Here is a 20,818-nt window from a genome sequence, read left to right as displayed (position 1 = left end):
ATTGCAAAAACCTACGCAGCAGATGTATTGTCACTTTGATCGTCATGTTTTTTCTGAGTATATCGATTATATGTATGAGCTTGACGCTGCATGTTTTCTTTCCTCCTCTTGGTTCTCATGTACATTCTTCTTTCAATGACACTGTAGAGCACACATTCAGTGACCTGCCACCTCACGAATTATCCTATCGACTAGCACTGCGCAACAACACTTTTATCCGTATGTTACACCACTCTCATCAGACCAGCAATGTCACGAATTGCTGGGTATGTGGCCGACTCCCACCTTACCAGAAAATGAAGGGAGCTCTGCCCCTCTTTCCTTATCCGTTTTCGCACAATGGTTCGTGCGGGGCATGGTTTGCTTTAATGTCATCATTAGACAGTAAGTCCAAAGTTTCCCAGGGCAATTGGATATGGGGGAACCTGAATACAGTTATGAATAAAGCCTGTTTCCCAGACAAGGACGGTCTTCCCCAAAGGACAGGGACTGATCTAGAAAATGAAGTGTATGATTTAGGTAATTTTTCCCTTAACCTCATGATTCTGAACGTTCAGTCTGAGACTAATTCGGACTTACCGTTTATAACCGTTTTACCAGTGAAAGGTGAATTATGCGTTAGAAAGAATGGTTCAGTACATCTAGGACACAGTGATTGTAATACTGTGGTCGAATTCAGTGATAAAGGAAAGTCTACTTTCAAAGCTTCCCACCATTCCTATTTTATTTGTGGTCAGACAGCTTATGTACGTCTGCCCTTAGATTGGGGTGGAACATGTTATATTGCGTTCCTATTGCCACCTGTTTTCCTAGCCCCATCCAATTATCATCGAGATACCCATCTTGTGCATGTTAGACATAAGAGAGACCTTCCTCCTGTTATCGATTACTCTGAATCAGCGTGGGACCAGTATAAGGATTACATTAAAGGATACTTCTGGTTCATAGGTCCCGTCCAGAACAGTAAAATAATACGAAGGTTAACAAGAACCCTTGAAGCAGTAGTGAACGAAACTACATTTGCTTTAGGTAACCTGACCGAAGAGCAGTCTGCTATGAGACTTGTTGTTCTTCAAAACCGCCTTGTTCTTGACGTCATCTTGGCCGATAGGGGCGGAGCTTGTAGAGTGATCGGCTCCAGTTGTTGTGTGTTTATTCCAAATAACGCACCATCAGTGTATGCAGCAATAACAAGGCTTCATAAAATAGCTCATCAGATGCACCAGAATCCTGGCTCCTGGACTTGGTCCGGTTGGCTCTGGAGCGTGATATCAGCCTGGGGATGGAAAGTACTGTCATTCCTAGGAATAATACTGCTCATATTATTCAGTTGCTGTCTCGGTCTGCAATATGGGCCAGCGATTTGCGGCTTGTGCGCCACTGCTTGCATTCCCCGTCCACGTTCACGTTCCCGTGCCCGAATGAAAAAAGACGAGCAAATGATGTTATACGAACAATTAGATGGTCTCATGAAAATAGATATTTCCTAAAGGGCGCAGTAGGGGCCAAGGAGGGAATGAGGAAACAGAAATTTTTAGGTAGTCAGTGTGACCCCCACTCGCACCCTATCCATGCACCCGTGCCCCATGTATGTCATGTAAGTCTCTTCCCGTGTCTGCCATGATAATGCCTCTGCATTTCCGTCTAATGTTAGCATGTCAGTTAGTGAGCCCTCCATGTATAAAGTACCGATTCCGCATTAAGGCCTACGTTTCCAATGCATTTACATGGTGCACTTTTAAATATCGCAAAGCACACGTTTTCCACGTTTTCCTGGCCCAGTTGAGCCAGGCCCTGAATTGAGGCTCCGAGCCTCTTCTGTCTCTGAAAGCTGCAGTTTAGGTATGCATCCCTGACCTCTACCTTACTTCCTGCCCAGCTGAGCGGTGCCCGGCTCGGCCTGGCCTGCCTGCCAAGACGGTATTTTGCCTACAAGTTAAATGTTCAGCCTCCGCAAAAACACATTCCAGTCTAGTGAAATAGGTAAACATATTCCCGCCTGCAGAGCAAAGGGCCCGGCCTTCCTGCCTCCTTGCAAGTAATTTACTGCACCCGTTACCATGGTAAGCCCATGGCCCCCGTGCATTGCACGAAGACACATATGCACGCACTAGCATTTCAGTAATGAACGGCCTCTGCCCGAGAGACCTTTTACTTCAGACACTACATCCTCCTAACACAAGATATCAGATATGCTATAGGTGCAGGTCGTTCTGACATCCCAGACACCAGACTCCTCTACTAGTGCTAAAGTCAAGCCCCCCAGCTCTCCCCAGCTACACGTCAATACCACGTCATGTCAGTTGCGCGCGCATGTATGGTAAAGGTTTCTGCTGACCCTGCAGATTTTCTCAATGCATCCACCCACTTGTGACACTTCTGTGACTCATCTGGTACACACCTCCGTGTACGCCTCCTTACACGCCTTTTGTTCTTATTTCTCTTTTTGCACTTGTTACGCCTACTGTATTCATTGCAATTGTACAGTTTTACTATATATAATGTGTGATGTTAATAAAACGTTAGATATCCCTTCCTGAACCTTAGTGGTGATGGAACCCGATTCTCAGTTACTCGAGTTAACTTAATTAAAGCCCGTATGACTCAGATACCACGGACTCTGCCTCTCATTTTATTGAGCTATCCTTATTGTCATTTAATGTATAGAAAAATAGTCCCGGTAATTTTATTTACCACAGTGTGTGTAGTTGTGTGTGTGGTTGTGTGTGTGTGGTTGTGTGTGTGTGGTTGTGTGTGTGTGGTTGTGTGTGTGTGGTTGTATGTGGGGTTGTGTGTGTGGTTGTGTATGTGTGTGTGGTTGTGTATGTGTGTGTGGTTGTGTATGTGTGTGTGGTTGTGTAGGTGTGTGTGGTTGTGTAGGTGTGTGTGGTTGTGTAGGTGTGTGTGGTTGTGTAGGTGTGTGAGGTTGTGTAGGTGTGTGTGGTTGTGTAGGTGTGTGTGGTTGTGTGTGTGTGTGTGTGTGTGGTTGTGTATGTGTGTGGTTGTGTATGTGTGTGGTTGTGTATGTGTGTGAGTGGTTGTGTATGTGTATGTGTGTGAGTGGCTGTGTATGTGTGTGAGTGGTTGTGTATGTGTGTGAGTGGTTGTGTATGTGTGTGAGTGGTTGTGTATGTGTGTGAGTGGTTGTGTATGAGTGGTTGTGTATGTGTGTGAGTGGTTGTGTATGAGTGGTTGTGTATGTGTGTGAGTGGTTGTGTATGTGTGTGAGTGGTTGTGTATGTGTGTGAGTGGTTGTGTATGTGTGTGAGTGGTTGTGTATGTGTGTGAGTGGTTGTGTATGTGTGTGAGTGGTTTTGTATGTGTGTGAGTGGTTGTGTATGTGTGTGAGTGGTTGTGTATGTGTGTGAGTGGTTGTGTATGTGTGTGAGTGGTTGTGTATATGTGTGAGTGGTTGTGTATGTGTGTGAGTGGTTGTGTATGTGTGTGAGTGGTTGTGTATGTGTGTGAGTGGTTGTGTATGTGTGCGAGTGGTTGTGTGTGTGTGGTTGTGTGTGTGGTTGGGTGTGTGGTTTTGGGTGTGTGGTTTTGGGTGTGTGGTTTTGGGTGTGTGTGGTTTTGGGTGTGTGGTTTTGGGTGTGTGGTTTTGGGTGTGTGTGGTTGTGTGTGTGTGTGTGTGTGGCTGTGTGTGTGTGGCTGTGTGTGTGGCTGTGTGTGTGTGGCTGTGTGTGTGTGTGGCTGTGTGTGTGTGTGGCTGTGTGTGTGTGGCTGTGTGTGTGTGTGTGGCTGTGTGTGTGTGTGTGCGACTGTGTGTGTGTGCGACTGTGTGTGTGTGCGACTGTGTGTGTGTGTGTGTGTGTATGTGTGTGTGTGTATGTGTGTGTGTGTGTGTGTGTGTGTGTGTGTGAGAGAGAGAGTGGCTGTGTGTGAGAGTGGCTGTGTGTGAGAGTTGTTATGGTAATTGAACCTTCAAGGGTTTTAATTGTCTTAATGTTTCAAATATTATTTTAAATATCTACAATTGTACGACCTGATATATTTGATGCCGTTAATGCACAACAACTGTGACAAATGTCTTTTTAAGTTAATTTCTGTTTGTCACTGAACAGTGATCTTTTTGAGACAAGAGAGAGCAGAAGAAAGGGTGTATATGAAAGAGTATTCGGATTTAATATTTGTTACAAGGGTACATGATAGATATACAACGTTGTAAGAGAACATACAAATAAATTGATCTACAAAAATTATCTATACAACAATTGCAGAAGCTTTCCTACCTCTTTACAATCTAATTTATAATCCGGTAGAAAAAGCAATCGTCGACGTTTCGGTCTCTATTCTTGCGTTTCCGAGACCATCCTCAGGACATAAAAAATCATATCTTGGGAGACCCTCAATCACGAAAATTCTGAATATAGTGGTAATGTGCGACACGGCATAAATCAAAATGATTGTATCTCTTTTAGTAGAATAACCTGTTTGAAGTCCTTATTCGCCTGACTTCATAGATGTATAGAAAAGGAATTGGGCAGATAAGATATCTAAGAAAATTGTGAAAATCTCCTATCGTATTATTCTGGCGTTTGTAGTTACAACGTTGAGTCTATCGCAGTCAGTTCAAGTCAGTTCAGGAGCTCCTGAACTGACTTGGAAGTGACGGGCTGCAGCAAACTAATTTCAATTGTTGAGAGTTGACTGCGTTAGACTCAACGTTGTAACTACAAACGCCAGAATAATACGATAGGAGATTTTCACAATTTTCTTAGATATCTTATCTGCCCACTCCCCTCAGAAAGAGGAGGACCGCCTATATGGACTCTCTGCACAGTAGATTGAAGACTTTGTGCTGTAGAAGCCTTTGCTGATGGCAATACGTTTTTGAAGGGGGAACTGGCGTACCCATTCTCTATAATAGTCAGTACCCAGTTATTGTTGGTGATGTTGCACCACTCATTTAAATATTCGATTGACACCCCCCCCCCACCCCCAATCCTGAGTGGGTGACAGCGACAGGGCAAACAACACCTCACTGTTTTCCTGGGATCTTGGAAGAAGCTGGTGGCTGCCGATTGCCTCCTCGTCCATTCGCTGATCTGAGGGTTGGTAGTGAGAACTGGCTTATTGGTGGTATTGGACCCAGTGAGGGGATCTTGACCCACTGATGGTAAGGAAGCCTGTCACAAGGCCTATGCCGCCGACAGAAGTCCTTCCATTTTTCTAAGCCAACAGCCTTGAGTGTGTCCAACTCAGATTTAATTTTGGCATCTCATCTTCTGTGTGGGAGCCAAACAATGAATTACCGGTTTAAGGTAGATTGCGGATATGTTGCTGTTCCTCTGGCTTCAGTCCTATAAGACGAAGCCACGATTAAAGTTGGGCACATATACCACAGGAATAGCCATGCGTCGCAAGGTCAGAGCCATCTGCAGTTGCATTAATTGACTAGCAACCACACCTCCTTCTTGCAGAAGCTCTTCAAAGTCCTGTCTATCTTCCCAAGGAAACTTTCCTGTGAATATGGCTAGTAAAGCTTGTGCATCAGATACCTTCATAAAAGAGGCGGATGAGCAGCACATTGCTTGGTGTCCTCGTCTGGCGGGACGGATGATGAAGCCACAATGGAGTGAGTCTTCTTGGTGACAGCTATATTAACCGAGTCTGGCGGGGAGTCAGTTCTCAGAAATAAAGGGTCCTGATCCGGGGCATTATACTTCTTTAAAATTGTTGCAGGAGCCGCTCGAAGGGAGGCCGAGGTAAGGACAATGTCCATGACCTGCTGAAGCAGACCTGAAACCAGGGGTAGCAATTGTCTTGAGGAGGACCTATGATGTAAGGCCTCAAAAATAATAGATGAGATTAATGCATGTGCCGGAATATCTTTGTTGAGTTTGTGAGCCCTTCCGACCAACACTTCATTGAAGGTATTTTGGCCGTCTATTAGGGATACTCTCACAGGTGGAGAGTCCTTAAGGGTTGGTGAGTAGCCCCTCGTGGATATAGACCATAGAGGATCTATGTACTCGTGACGTGAGCGAGACCCTCTTGATCTCCTTAAAGGGGTAGGGGATCTTATCCTGTGTGGAGATCTGCTCGTTGTTCGCAACCATGTTGTGCAGCGAGAAGTGGGCTCTCTAGGTACCCTGGATCTTGTTGGCGACCTTGGAGTGCTTGCCTCTGCTAAGTGGGCTAGAGGAGGCTTCGGGGTGGCTTTGGAGACTGTGTCCTCTGTAGAGACCCTGAGGGTGAATAGTTCTGTCAGTATTCTGAGCCCTAACTACTTGGGACAGGCCAGTGGTGTATGCTCTTCAGCCAAAGTGGAGAAAGATAAATTGGTGTCTGCAGAGCCTCTGGTTGTTGGTACCTGTGCAGAGGGAAGGGAAGATGCTGCTGATCCCCTTTCATGCTGCGTAAGCCTGTCGGCTGAGGAATGCTGCCTTGATGTCGAGAGATGAGGTGCTTCCGTCGACGGTGGCCTCAGGGATTGGTCATGATGTTTAGGCGTGGAGTAGGGTCTTGACATCTGAATGGTATCTTGCTGCAGTCAATGGAGAGCGCCTAGACAATGTTTGTCTCGACGTCAACTGGTGTCTCAATGCCACTGACAGAGGCATGCCTCAACGTTGAGTGGGGCCTGGTCGGCGCCAAAGTGTGCCTCGACGTTGAGTGGCGCCCTGTTGCCACAGACAGACGTCGCGCAGTGCCTGGTTGCCGCCGCCTTGGAGAAGTGTGTCCTCACGTCGAGTAGGGTAGACAAGCAATCAACTGAGTCTTGTCCGTAGTATGCCTGGACGTCGAATGGGAGGCCGTCGATGGGGTGACAGTCCAATAGAGAGGCTTCAACGTTAACCGGTGGACACTCGTCATCGACTGAGACTTTTCTAGCGTTGACATTGCGCGGTGGACTTCCATGCCGCTGTGGTCTTTGACGACTTGTATATGGCAGTCAATGGCAACCTTCTTGGCGTACAGTCCCTGAACGTTGTTTCGTAGTCGATGGATGTATTGGAGATGAAGAGTGACACTCAGACACTTTCGAGTTGATCCCGACTCCGCCAGAGAACAAACATGTATTTTCCTATCTCCGGAAGATCTGGTTCTCCATCTTTCACGCTTGTATGGAGATATGCTTGTGGATGAAGCCTTGTGAAGAGAGGTTGCCTTGGAAGAAGATTGGGAGGTGCTCCTGTTGATTCAGTGTTTTTCCTTCTTGAAGCCAATGCAGATGTATCCTTTAAAGTTCTTTAAGAGAGAGTCTGGAAATAGTGGCAAGATTCAGGCAGATGAGTACGAGGTAGGCAAAAGATGCAGACTAATTGGGGGTAAGTCTGAGCCTTCTTTTTTGCTACAGGCAGGGCACTTGACAAAAAGTAAAGGCATTTTTTTTCAGAAAAAAAAATCGGAATTCCTGTCAGCAAAGTATTCTATATCACTCTAGGAGTAAAAACATGTTGTGTGCAGCACAGAAGCACAAGTTACTTACCTTCGGTAACGATATATCTGTAAGAAACAGTAGTTAGTATTAGATTCCTTATCTTAGAATATCCCCAGGCGTCAGACAGGATCCGGAAACTTTTGCGTAGCAGTACCCTTGCGCGTTGGTAGGCGTCGTCTGCGGCTCCACATCCGTCGTCGGGATGACGTCGCCGGAGTACTTAGACTCCGCCCTCGCGCGCTGACGTCAGTTCTTATACACAGCTTTTCCGTGCCAGAAACGCAGAGCCATGATAAAAACCAACACTGGTGCCATGAAACTAGGGCCCTGAAAGGGGATGACCTTAACCCTAGATCTCGGTTCGCAGGGGAGGATGGGTGGGGCGGTAAGGAATCTAATACTAACTACTGTTTCTTACAGATATATCGTTACCGAAGGTAAGTAACTTGTGCATCTGAAAGAAACAGGTTAGTATTAGATTCCTTACCTTAGAATAGATACTCCAGCAATACCAACCCCGGTGGTGGGTCTGCGAACCAATGATCACACCAGAAAGTCCTGGAGAACAGAACGGCCAAAGAAGCCATGTCTCCGGACTTGGCTGTCCAGACAGCAGTGTCTTGCGAGGCCCGCGTAGTTGCCTGACAGATGTCCTGCAAGGGGACTCCCCGGCCCAGGGCAGTAGTAGCTGCCGTGGCCAGAGTGGAATGGGCCCTCAGCCCAAGAAAACAAGCTACTTACCTGTAACTTTAGTTCTCCAGTATTGGAATCTTTCATAGATTCACATGCCTGAATCATTCCCCGTCGTCGAGACGGGAGTCTCCGGTATATAAAAAAGCAGTGCTTAGTAGTATAGCAAACTGAAAAGAGGCCTAGGCCCATTTCCCTTTTGCAACCCATAGCCTTTGTTATGTAAAAAAGGCCCAAACTTTTCCCTGAAATAATCAGAGCTCCTCACCCTCTAGAACACTCCTGAGAGAACCTTCTGCCCCTCAGATTTTTCGCGCACTTGTGCATATAACACACTTCCTGTGCTAAATACGACGTGAGCCTCTCACAGGAGGAGGTTGGGGGCATGTGAATCTATGAAAGATTCCAATACTGGAGAACTAAAGTTACAGGTAAGTAACTTGTTTTCTTACTCCAGTATTGGAACTTTCATAGATTCACATGCCTGAATCAGAATAGCGAGCAGTGAAAAAACAAAGCACATTTCTCTGATACATTTCATAATCATGCCAAACCATTTAAAAATGAAGCATAATCTCATATACATATATATATATATATATATATATATATATATATATATACTTATATAAAATGTGACTTTGTAAACAAGAGAAAGTATGGATGGAGGGATATAAAAAAGGCTCACCGTTACTGGATGATATTCCGCAGTACCACCTCTCCCACTGCTGCATCCGATTCTGCAGCTGCCTCCAAGCAGTAGTGCCTGGTGAAGGTGTGCGTAGATGCCCAGGTCGCTGCTCTGCAGATATCCTTGATTGGTACTCCCCCAAACAGCGCAGTGGATGTGGCCACCGCCCTCGTGGAATGGGCACGAACTCGTGCATTCAAAGGCTTTCCAGCAGCTTGATGACAGTAGACAATCGCACTGGAAATCCATCTGGCAATTCCCCTCTTAGACAGAGGGAAACCTTTCCTGGGTGCGCTGAAAGCGACGAACAACTGAGAAGACTTGCGAAACGCCTTAGCTTCTTTCAAGTAAAATTTCATACATCTCTGAACGTCCAGCGAGTGCAATACTCGTTCTGCTGCTGTTGACGGATGAGGAAAGAAACGTTTCAACACCAACGGTTGGTTCAAATGAAAATCAGTTGGCACCTTCGGAATGAACTTCGGGTTGGTCCTGAGAATCATTCTATCTTCCTGAAATTGTAAGAAAGGCTCCTGAATCGTGAGCGCTTGAAGTTCACCTACTCTTCTCGCTGAAGGCAATGCAATGGGAAGAGCCACTTTGCAGGACAAGAACTTCAGGTCTGCCCTGTGTATCGGTTCAAATGGTGGTTTCATTAATTGAGAGAGTACAATATTCAGATTCCATAATGGTTATGTTATGAAGTTTTTTTTATGGTGGTGGAGGATTTACTGGAGGAAAGACCCTGAATATCCCCTTCATAAACTGTTTGATAATCCTTGATGACCATAAGGATGGGCCCGACGATGACCTCCTGTAGCGGGATAACGCAGCCAAATGCACCTTGATGGAGGCGTGTGCTAATCCTGACTTTGCCAATAGCAGAATGTAAGGAATAATTTGATGAGGTGCAGCAGTAAGAGGGTGCACATTATGCCTCTTACACCACAGACAAAACCTCTTCCATTTCATCCTGTAGGTTTTGTTGGTACTCTCCGCTCTGGCCTTGGACAGGATCTCTCTACATTAGTGTGAGATGTTCAGATGGCTAAACTCACAGTGTTCAGGAGAAAGGCTGCTAATCGCAAGGATTTCGGGTCCGGATGGAGCACCTGCCCCTTGGACATTGTCAGAAGCGATGGAATTGGACGCAACCGAATTGGACGTTCCTCCGACAGCAGCAGCAGTTCCGTGAACCAGTGTTGTCTGGGCCAACACGGGGCAACTAGGATCAGTCTGCACGGCTCTTTCTTGATCTTCACCAGTACGCGGGGGAGAAGAGAAATTGGAGGAAAACCGTAGGCAAAGATGCTGGACCATGCCATGGAAAACGCATTCCCCCAAGGTCCCTTCTGGGGAAGCCAGCTTGCGAAGTACTGGCATTTTCTGTTTTCCTTTGTAGCGAAGAGGCCCACTATCGGTGTTCCCCATCTTCGAAAGACGCTGTCCAGGATCCCCTGGTCTAGCTCCCATTCGTGGCAGGACGATTTGAGCCTGCTGAGAGTATCCGCCTTGACGTTTTGATCCCCCGGGAGGTGTTCTGCTGCCAATGATATTCCTTGCTAAAGAGCCCATTCCCATATCTCCTGGGCTTCCTGAGACAGGGAGAGAGATCTCGTTCCCCCTTGCTTGTTCACGTAATGCATCGCCGTAGTGTTGTCTGTTCTTACCAACACCGGCGAACCTCTTTTCCTTGGTAGAAAAGCCAGCAATGTCAAGCGGATCGCTCTGAGCTCCAGCAGATTTATGTGTAATTGCTGCTCCTGCACCTTCCAACGACCGCTAACTTGAAGGTCCTGAAGGAAAGCTCCCCATCCTTCCAACGAGGCATCCGTCGTTACCACTAGAGGAGCCGCTTTTGCCAGAAACGTCAGTCCTTGAGACACATTCGCTTTTTGTGTCCACCACTTTGCTGCCTGTACCATCACTGGTGTCACCCCTATTGTATCGTCGAAGGATCCCTCTGCTTGACGCCATTGGAGATCGATCTGCTCTTGCCATGGTCTCATCCTTAGTCTGCAGCAAGGCACCAGGGGAATACAAGATGACATAGTGCCCAGCAAGGATTTGTACCTGCGGACTGAAAGAGACTTTCTTTTTACAAAGTCTTGGAAGAGGGACACAATCCTTAGTTGCCTTTCCTCGGAGGGAAACGACTTGTTGCATTCAGTGTCCAATTTTTCCCCCAGAAATGTGATCACTTTTGCTGGGCGGAGGTTCGACTTTCCCTCGTGGAGAGTCAATCCTAGATTGGCGAATAAGTCTATGCAGGCCTGTGTTGAAGTTCTGGCTTGTACATTTGATGGTGCCTTGACTAACCAGTCGTCGAGGTAAGGAAATATTTGATGTTTTTGCTTTCTCAACACAGCCGCCACTGGAGCCAGGCATTGAGTGAAAACTCTTGGCGCTGACTTCAAGCCGATGGCAGTACCTTGAATTAGTAATGTCTTCCGGCTACCCAGAACCGAAGGTACTGTCTGTGTGCAGGATGTATCGGCACGTGGAAATACGAGTCTTGTAGGTCCAATGTGGTCATATGGTCTCCTGGGTTTAATAACGATAGGATGTCCTGCAGTGACACCATCCTGAAAGACTGTTTCTTGAGATAGGTGTTTAAGGATCTGAGATCCAGAATGGGGCGCCACTGGAGCTTGTTTTTCTTGATTAGAAAAAAACGGGAGTAAAACCCCTTGTTTTCCTGGGCTTACGGTACCGGTTCTATTGCTCCCTTTCGGAGCATTGTCCGAATCTCCTGCCGGAGTTGATGCAGATGGTTGGCTCCCTGGTGCATCAGTGGCTTTAAGAATTCTAGTGTATGACCGAATTGAACTATTTTGAGGACCCATTGGTCAGTTGTTATTTTCCGCCATTGTGAAGATAGTGAGCAATCTTTCCACCCAGGGGAGCATCTGACAGAGCCGGAAGATGGAGGTTGTCATTGTCGACGGGTGTTGTCCTTTCCTCGGCCACTCCGTCCTCTTGGAGTTGATTTTGTGTATCCTCCTGATTGACGCTGGCTGTACGGTTGACGGTAAGGCTGCGATGAGGACGGATAATATCTCCCCTGTTGGTATCCTCCTCTATACGAGGACTGTCCTCTTCCCCTGGAGCCACGAAAAGGAGTTTTCCTGTATTGCAGTGTTCCTAGAGCCTTTGCCGTATCCGTATCCTTCTTGATACTCTGCAGAGTATCATCAATATGCTTTCCAAATAACTCTTCTCCATTGAAAGGGAGGTCTAAAATTTTGTTTTGCACCTCCGGCCTAAACGCTGTTGCTCGCAGCCATCCCTGCCTGCGTAGGACCGCTGCTTCTCCCAAGGATCTAAACACCGTGGTCGCTATATCCATAGCGCAGTCTATGACTTCGGTCGAAGTCTTCTCCCCTTCCATGAGAATCTTCTTCGCCTCCTGCTTCTCTGGTTCCGGCACCTGGTTAATGTATGGAGACAGGTCACACCACATCTGCCGGTCATACCTTCCGAAGATAGCGAGGGCATTAGCAGCGCGCACTAACAGAGCCGACATGAAGGAAAACCTTTTTCCCGCATTATCCAACCTTCTGCCCTCTTTGTCTGGAGTTGCTGCAATCGGAGCAGATGGGTTCCTGGATTTCTGTTGTGCCGTCTGTGTAATAACAGAATCCCGTTTGGGATGACCCAAAATGCAAGTAGGAGCATTAATAGGCGCCTTATACTTCTTATCTAGTCTGTCCAGAACCGGCGTTACAGTCGCTGGCGTCTCCATGACCTTTAATCCTTCCTTCCAAATATGGGACACTATAGGCAGGGATCGCACGGATTTCCGATACGAGTCCTTGAAGTCGTATAAAAAACATTCAGTCTTCTCCTTTGTCATGGTCCGTGCAAATCTCTTAGTGGCCCTTTCCATCAAATTATGAAATCCACCAATGTCCTCCGGTGGAGAATCTACTGGTCCCTGCGGAGGAGTAGACGGTGAGGGGGTGATATAATCATGCCATTCTGCACTTGTGTCTGCAATTTCCCCATCCTCATGATCGTCATTCGAGGAATCGTGGTGTGCCGTCGGCGGTGGAGACCTAGCAGTAGGTTCCGGCAAAATCTCTCTCCTACGAACCGGTGTCCCTGGCACCGATCGTGGACGTGGAGTAACCTCTGGGGCCTGTTGAGCGACTGGAGTCGTTGGGTATCTCATCCTATAATCCTCCAACATGCCCTGGAGATCCTTCAACAAAGAGGATGGCACACTTGTCATCTCCTCGCGTTGCTGTTGGCGAGATCGGTGCTGTTCTTGATAACCCCCATATTCCTCCTCAGAATCCTCTTCCTGGTACTTGACCTGCAATTGCGAAGGGCCACTGGCAATTCCATACTGGTCATCTTCCTTTTCTGAATCTTCCTCTTCCAGCCGGTGAAACGGCAACAATGGGGAGACCTTGCTCAGAGATGTAACCTCTGGTGGTATAGGTTTTTTCCGAGGCACTAACCTTTTTTCTGGTGTTTTTTCTCTCGTCGACGAGCCCGTCGACAAGATTCCCATCGCCGTCGTCAACCAAGTCATCGTCGTCGACACCACCGTCGACGTTGTAGTCACCGTCGACGCTGTCTTCGTCGACGTCGTCGTCGACGCTGCCGTCAACACTGCTGTCGTCGACACAGTCCTCGTCGACGCTGCCGTCGTCGACTCCGCCGTTGTCTTTATCATTATCTTTCTTCGTCGACTGAGGTGTTTTTGTCGTCGTCGATGATCCCTTTTTTGTCGACCGTCCCGCCGACGGTGCTAAAACAGTACCCTTCTCCTCAGAAGGCGTAAGAGAAGACCGTTTGATGGTAATCTTGATTTTCTGAGGTGATTGTGGTGGATCTGAGGCGGATTACACTAGTTTCACCTCACCAGCAGAACCCTTTTTTGCCCTTAGCTGAGACTGAAGGGGATTTTGAGGGACTGCGCCCTGAAGACCCTGGAGTGGTCTTTTTTGGGGCCTTCTCAGGTCTTTCCCCTGAGGAATGTGTCTGAGGAGATCTACTTCTCTTCTGAGATCTTAGACGCCACAGATTCCCCTTCACTCTCACTTGAGAGGATCTCCTTCCTGGCCTTAACCTTCTGAAGCCAGATCAGTAGCCTTCCCTCACGATCTCTCAAGGTCTTATTCGAAAAGGTATGACATACCTTACAATCTGCTGCCTTATGGTCTGGATAGAGGCAGTAGATGCAGTCCTTGTGAGGGTCATCTGTATAAAGCCTCTTCTTAGAGCAGGTGGAACAAGCTCCAAATAATCCTTTCTTCTCTTTCTCAGACATGGTAGATGAAAAACCTCAAATCTAAGTCAAAATACTGTAAAAGTAAAGAGTTTGAGCAGAGCTCAAAGGAGACTCCCTAGCACAACTTGCAGTAGAAAAATTGAGGGACAGAAGGTTCTCTCAGGAGTGTTCTAGAGGGTGAGGAGCTCTGATTGGTTCAGGGAAAAGTTTGGGCCTTTTTTGCATAACAAAGGCTATGGGTTGCAAAAGGGAAATGGGCCTAGGCCTCTTTTCAGTTTGCTATACTCGACGACGGGGAATGATTCAGGCATGTGAATCTATGGAAGTTCCAATACTGGAGTAACAGGAGGCTCCTTTTTAGCCAAAGAATAGCATGCCTTCATACACAAGATGACCCACCGAGAGATGGTTCGTTTGTGCACCACCAGTCCCTTCTTGGCGCCCAGGTAACCAACAAATAGTTGGTCATCCACCCGGAACTGGCGTGTGCGATCCAGATAGTATGAAAGCGCACGCTTTGGGTCCAGACGGTGGAGTCGCTCTTCTTCTTTTGAGGGGTGCGGAGGCGGTAAGAAGGTGGGCAAGGTGATGGACTGCCCGATGTGGAAGGCCGTGACTACCTTGGGAAGGAAAGAGGGTCGCGTCCACAACACAACTTGGTCCGGATGGACGGAAAGGAAGGTAGGCTTAGATGAAAGAGCATGGAGCTCACTCACTCTACTGGCAGAGATGATGGCAACCAGGAAAGCAGTCTTAAGGGTAAGAAGACGAAGAGGACAGTTATTAAGTGGCTCAAAGGTAGCGCACATCAGGTAAGTCAGAACCAGGTTCAAGTCCCACTGAGGCATCACGAAAGGAACAGGGGAAACATATGAGCGATGCCCTTCAAGAACCTATTTACAATTGGGGACTTGAACAAAGATGGCTGATCAGGTAGCCTTAAGAAGGCAGAAAGATAGCCATTGATAGTGCCCAGAGCAGAGCCCTGCTGGGCAAGAGAAAGAAAAAAGAGGGGAACCTCAGAAAGGGGTACAGAGAGGATCCACAGCCTTTGCTGTGCACCATGCCACAAATTTGTTCCACCTGCACGCGTATACAAACTTCGTGGAGGGACGCCTGGCTGCCAGAATTACATTGCAGACTTCAGGAGGCAAGCAAAATGGCTTCAACTGTCGCCGCTCAATTTCCACGCATGGAGGTGGAGACTGGACAGGTTCGGGTGGAGGACCGTCCCCTGCTGCTGCAACAGAAGGTCCTCCTGAAGAGGCAGACGAATCGGGGGATCGAGAGACATGCTGAGTAGCTCGGGATACCAGTACCTTCGTGCCTAGTCCGGAGCCACAAGGATGACTAGGGCCCGGTTGCGCTTGATCTTCTTCAGCACTCTGGGCAGAAGTGGTATAGGCGGAAAGGCTAATAACATACCGCAACTCCCCTCGCGACGAAAAGCGTCTCCGAGCGACTGCCGCCTTGGAAATTCCAGCGCACAGAACTGATGACATTGTGCGTTAATTAATTAATTAATTGCAGGTTTATATAGCGCTAGGATCGACTCCCGGAGGAGTATCTCCGCGCTTCGACCGCTGCGAAACCCTTCCTGGCTTCCCTGAGAGATGGTCCCTTAGTGGGTATCTCCAGGGTGAGACCAGGCATCCCCGGCGGTCTGGTGGGGCCGTTAGTGAAGTTGAGGCAAGCTAGTGCCCAGAGTTGCCGAGTGTGATCGCTGATCAGAGTGGGCACCGAGGCGAGAGAATTATCGAGTCCGCTGACCCTGGTCCAGAAACCTGCCGCGTCGGGAATCGAACCCTGGTCCCGGGCCGTCCTCTGCTCTCGGGTCTGCCGCCTCTAACTAGTGAGCCACACTACTTCACTACGTTCTCTTCGGTGGCCAACAGATCTATCCAAGGCTCTCCCCAGTGCAGAAAGAGACCTTGCGCCACGTCAGAGTTCAGACTCCGTTCGTGATACATCATGCACCGGCGGCTAAGTTTGTCCGCCCTGGCGGTCAGTGAACCTGCCAGGTGTTGAACCACCAGGGTTTCGCCCCGATGTTCCAGCCACTACCAGAGGCGCAGAGCCTCCTGGCAGAGGGTCCACGACCCCACCCCGCCCTGTTTGTTGGAGTACCACTTGGCGGTGGTGTTGTCCGTGAACACCTGCACTACACTCCCCCGGACAGAAAAGGAGGAATGCCTTCAGTGCAAGATGAATCGCCCGCAGCTCCAGAAGGTTGATATGGAGCCGGGACTCCACCGGAGACCAGAGGCCTCGGATCTCCGCCTCTCCCATGTTGCCCCCCCAACCTGGGAGGGACGCGTTCGTCACAACTACATGTTCCGGTTGGGGGAGGGAGAGGGATCTGCCGACCCAATCGCGGTCCGTGAGCCACCACTGCAACCGTCTCACAGTGCCCTCCGAGATCAGGACGTGGTCGGACAGGTTGCGCTGATGCTGGGCCCACTGAAACTTCAGGCCCCACTGCAGAGCCCGCATCCTCCACCGTGCGTGATGCACCAGAAGGATGTCGGAGGCCATCAGCCCCAGAAGCCGCAGCGTCAACCTGACCGAGACTTGGGATAAAGGCTGAAAGATCGGAATCAGAGCCTGAATATCCCGAACCTGCTGTTCGGGAGGATAAACCCGAAACCGCGCCGAGTCGAGAACCGCTCCGATGAAGAGGAGCTTCTGAGAGGGACACAGGTGTGACTTCGGCACATTGATGAGAACCCCAGCAGGTGCAGGAGGTTGGCCGTAGTCTGGAGGTAGCTGACGACTGTCAGGGGCGAGCCCGCCTTCAACAACCAGTCGTCGAGGTAGTGGAAGACTGAAACCCCTAACCTGCGCAGATGAGCTGCGACCACCGCCATCACCTTCGTAAAAACCTGTGGGGCGCTGGTGAGGCCGAAGGGGAGCACGGTAAACTGAAAGTGCTCGTGGCCTACCGTGAACCGCAGGTAACACCGGTGGGCAGGCAGGACGGGGATATGGAAATAAGCGTCCTGCAAGTCCAACGCTACCATCCAGTCTCCCGGGTCCAGGGCAGCTAAGACCTGAGCTAGTGTCAGCATCTTGAACTTCTCCTTTCGGAAGAAGCCGTTGACGTTCTGCAGGTCCAAGATAGGGCGTAGGGCCCCTTTGCCCTTCTTGGGAACCAGAAAGTATTGGGAGTAACAACCACACCCTACTTCTGGCCCAGGAACGCGCTCGTTGGCCCCCTTGGCCAAGAGGGCCGTAACTTCTTTTTGCAGAAGACTCAAGTGATCCCCCGACACGTGGTGGTACGCGGTGGCATGGCTGGAGGGGATAGCCTCGAAGGGGAGGAAGTAGCCCCTTCGGACGATTTGCAGCACCCACCTGTCCGATGTGACAGTGCGCCAGTGGAGGAGGTGATGGCGAACCCTGCCCCCCACTGGCGTCAACTGAAAGCCCGGACTAGGAGGGTTTTGAGGCGGATGCAGCAGGGGTAGGTGTGGACTTACCTCGCCGTTGTCCCCGAATGCCGCCACAGCGGTTACCACGTCCGCCACCACGCTGGATGTTAGTCTGCGATGGTGGCTAGCAGGAAGTGTGGGGGCGCCCCTTCCTTGGCCACGAAAGGAGCACAAGGCAGCAGTTTGCTGGCGCGGGGCCGAGAGGCCCAAGGACTTGGCCGTAGCCCTGGAGTCTTTAAAGTGCTCAAGCACACTGGCTGCCTTGTTGCCAAAGAGGCGACGGCCATCAAATGGCATGTCCATAAGGGTGTTTTGGACATCAGCCCAAAAGTTGGCGGACCTCAGCCAGGCGTGGCGACGAATCGCCACCGTCGTTGCCATCGCTTTGCCCAGCGAGTCCGTGGTATCCAGCCCACACCGGATGGAATACCGTGCCGCATCTCGCCCCTCCACCAGTGCTTGGGTGAGCACATCCGCGACCGTGTCCCACAGAGAGTGGGTGTAACGGCCCAAGAGGCACGCGGTGTTGACTGACCGCAACCCCAAACTAAGTGAGGAGAACATCTTCTTACCATACTGTTCGTACCTCTTGGATTCCCGATCAGGGGGAGGCGTCGGAAATGCGGTCTGGGAGTTAGAGGCCTGGATATCCCGGCTCTCGGGGGTGGGTTGGGGTGGGGTGGGTGGACAGGAAGCAAGGGTCGCCCAGAGCCAGGCGATGGTGCCTGGCCACGTTCCTATCTACAGGCAGACTTGTAGCGGGCTTGGACCAAGTGCCCAGACGAACGTCCGACAATGCCTCATTAAACAACAGCAGAGGCTCAGCCTGTGGTTTAAGGACCTCAGTGAGGAGGTTAGTCCTCACGGCCGCGATGGGGAGCCCAAGGCCTTGGCAGCCCGCGTCAGCACCACACTACAGGCAGCCCCCTCCTCCGTAGCCACGGTAGGAGAGGAGACAAAACCAGTGTCTGGCAAAGTGTCCAGACCACTGGCCTCCCCTAGCTCACCTGCCCAGTCCTGAGAAGACTGGCAGTCACCAGAGGGTCCTCGGGCTCCTCCCAATCCTCCTCGCCACCCACCTCCTGATACTCAGGGTCAAAGGATGGGGCCGGGTCGTAGAAGTAAAAATCTCCTAGCGGCGTCTAATACGGCGCCGGACCCAAATCGAGGGTAGGACCAAGGACGACGTCGTCCTGGGACGGCGCCGGAGGCGACACCCTGGGGGCCTGCGCCGGCGAGGTTGTAAGGTTGACCGGCAACGACCCAGATCCAGAACTGGTTCCAGCGGGGCCCTGTGGCGTCGGGACTGAAGTTGCGATGGCGCCAGGGCCGAAGCACCCGGCCCGCTTGGTGACCTAGTCGGGGCCTCTTGGCCCAAAGGCGCCGCGGAACCCGACGGAGGAGTGAGCGACCTCATGGCCATGAGGAAGGCCTCTATCTCCTCTGCGTCGCATTCTGCCCAGGGACCGGCGGGTATGGAGCAGGCTGCGATAATGCGCGGGCGGTGTCGCCCGAACCCCCGGCCGTGTGGCGCGAGCCTCGGGGGGAGTCAGAAGAGCGATGTTGCCTCTTCGACTTCTTGTGCCTCTTACCTGAGGACTTTGAGCCAGAGGACTGATGACGACTCCCGGAACTGTGGTGACTCTGGCCCCGCAACCGGTCACTCAACCTCCTTCCGGCCCGGGACCTCGAGCGGCGCGGGCAGACTGCCGGAGCTCGAGTCGCTTGCGGGACCGCTCCTGTCAGCGTGCGAGGGTGGCCTTTAAGTACCCCAGCGACGCCATCCTGGCACCAACGATGTAAGCGGAGCCGCAGACGACACCTACCGACGCGAAAGGGTACTGCTACGCAAAAGTTTCCGGATCCAGTCTGACGCCTGGGGATATTCTAAGGTAAGGAATTTAATACTAACCTGTTTCTTTTAGATAATGTATTAGGTCCTGAGAGAGCTCAATGCTCTAGGATCCTCACTGAAGAAGCAAGAAAAAATAACTGACTTAACGCTCACCTTTGGGGCATGATGATATGTGGGAGGTCCTAGAGGTTTTAAAGGCATGAAGGCAGCATTCTCTTGATATGCTTTTAATACAGCCTATTGGCTAATAATGCCTTTGCATTCGCTTGCAATGTTCTCTTTGATAAAGGCTGTGGTTTTGAACTTTATGCTCTCCGTTTTTCTATTTACAGAATTGCTTAAGTCTGGTAAGAGATTTATTAAAGGACACTTCAATGTACATAGGGCGTTTTTAGCTCTTAACATAGGCTGCATAGTTATATGTATACATATACACAATATATATGTCTTTTAAAGTAGTCTGTACATGTTTTATGCTATATATATATATTTAATATGTACTCCGGGGTTGCTGAACACAGGCGGGAATAATCCAATGCTTATGACTATTGATGAGAAGAGAAAGGATACTTTCTGACTCAGTGCATTGCTAAAGGAGGCAGATAAATTCGGGCTGACAACAGTTTTTTCCTACTGCTGCCGAGTAAGGTTTAAGGTTGTTCTAAGAAAGTCCTGGTCAGGTGTTTTACATTTTATGAGCACAGAAGATAGTGCAAACTTTGAAGCAGCAATGGTTATGAAGCTTTCCATGGCTGGTTCTGAGAGTTCCCAAAGCCAGGGAGGAAGACGTTTCAATCACAATTCGAACTGCAGTCTTGAAGATAACATCGGTAAGTCATGATTTGAGTTTTGATGTGGCTGTTACTAGTAGACGAGTGTCCTAGAATGTTACAAATTGTTGACTGGCCAAATTCTGAAAGGTGATGCTGGGAGAGACTATATGTACAGCCCACTTGTATGCGGACAAAGTAACCTCACATAGGAGAGTTGCATGTGACATACTTCTAAGTGGTGCTCTTCTATGAGGATAAAAAGAATTAAGGTGATCATTTTCATGGACATCACCATCGTTGAGTAGACAATAAATGCACAATGATGGAGGAAAAAAAAACAGTCAACTAGACTACAAAGTTGTAGTAGTGTGCCTAGAAAGTGTTCTTCTTTGGGGAGGGCTCTTCGGGTGAACATGCTATAGACAGAACCATAAGAGAAAGACTTATGCAATTGTATTGTTTTTTCTGGTAGCTTTGTTTTTTCTGGTACCTTTGCTTTATTCTTGCGGGGGAAATATTTTAATCAAATATACTGAATCTGAGTAGTACTCACACTGATAAAAACAATTTTGTGTTGTTCAAGTTCTCATCATTTATCTGAGTGCAGATGTTTATAGAGGCTTAAACATCAAACAAGTCTGACATTATGGTTTCGAACAAAGAGTCTCAACTGTTGATGCCATGATGCAGAGCACTGTAATTGAGTGTGGCAGGAAAGAGAATTCGGATCTGAGACATATTCCAAG

The 20,818-nt window shown here is 49.3% G+C and overlaps 1 protein-coding gene and 1 pseudogene across 5 annotated transcripts in view; both read right to left on the bottom strand.

Annotated features, from left to right (window-relative positions):
* WNK1 (WNK lysine deficient protein kinase 1) overlaps window positions 1-20,818 on the bottom strand; it is a 1,566,458-nt gene that overhangs the window by 198,183 nt on the left and 1,347,457 nt on the right. The window lies entirely within an intron of this gene.
* On the bottom strand, window positions 5,307-11,159 carry LOC147733953 (uncharacterized; annotated as a pseudogene).

Source organism: Lissotriton vulgaris, chromosome 1_2 (genome assembly GCF_964263255.1).
Source record: "Lissotriton vulgaris chromosome 1_2, aLisVul1.2, whole genome shotgun sequence".
In the NCBI taxonomy this organism is placed as follows: Eukaryota; Metazoa; Chordata; class Amphibia; order Caudata; family Salamandridae; genus Lissotriton; species Lissotriton vulgaris.
This window is presented reverse-complemented; position numbering and strand designations above follow the sequence as displayed.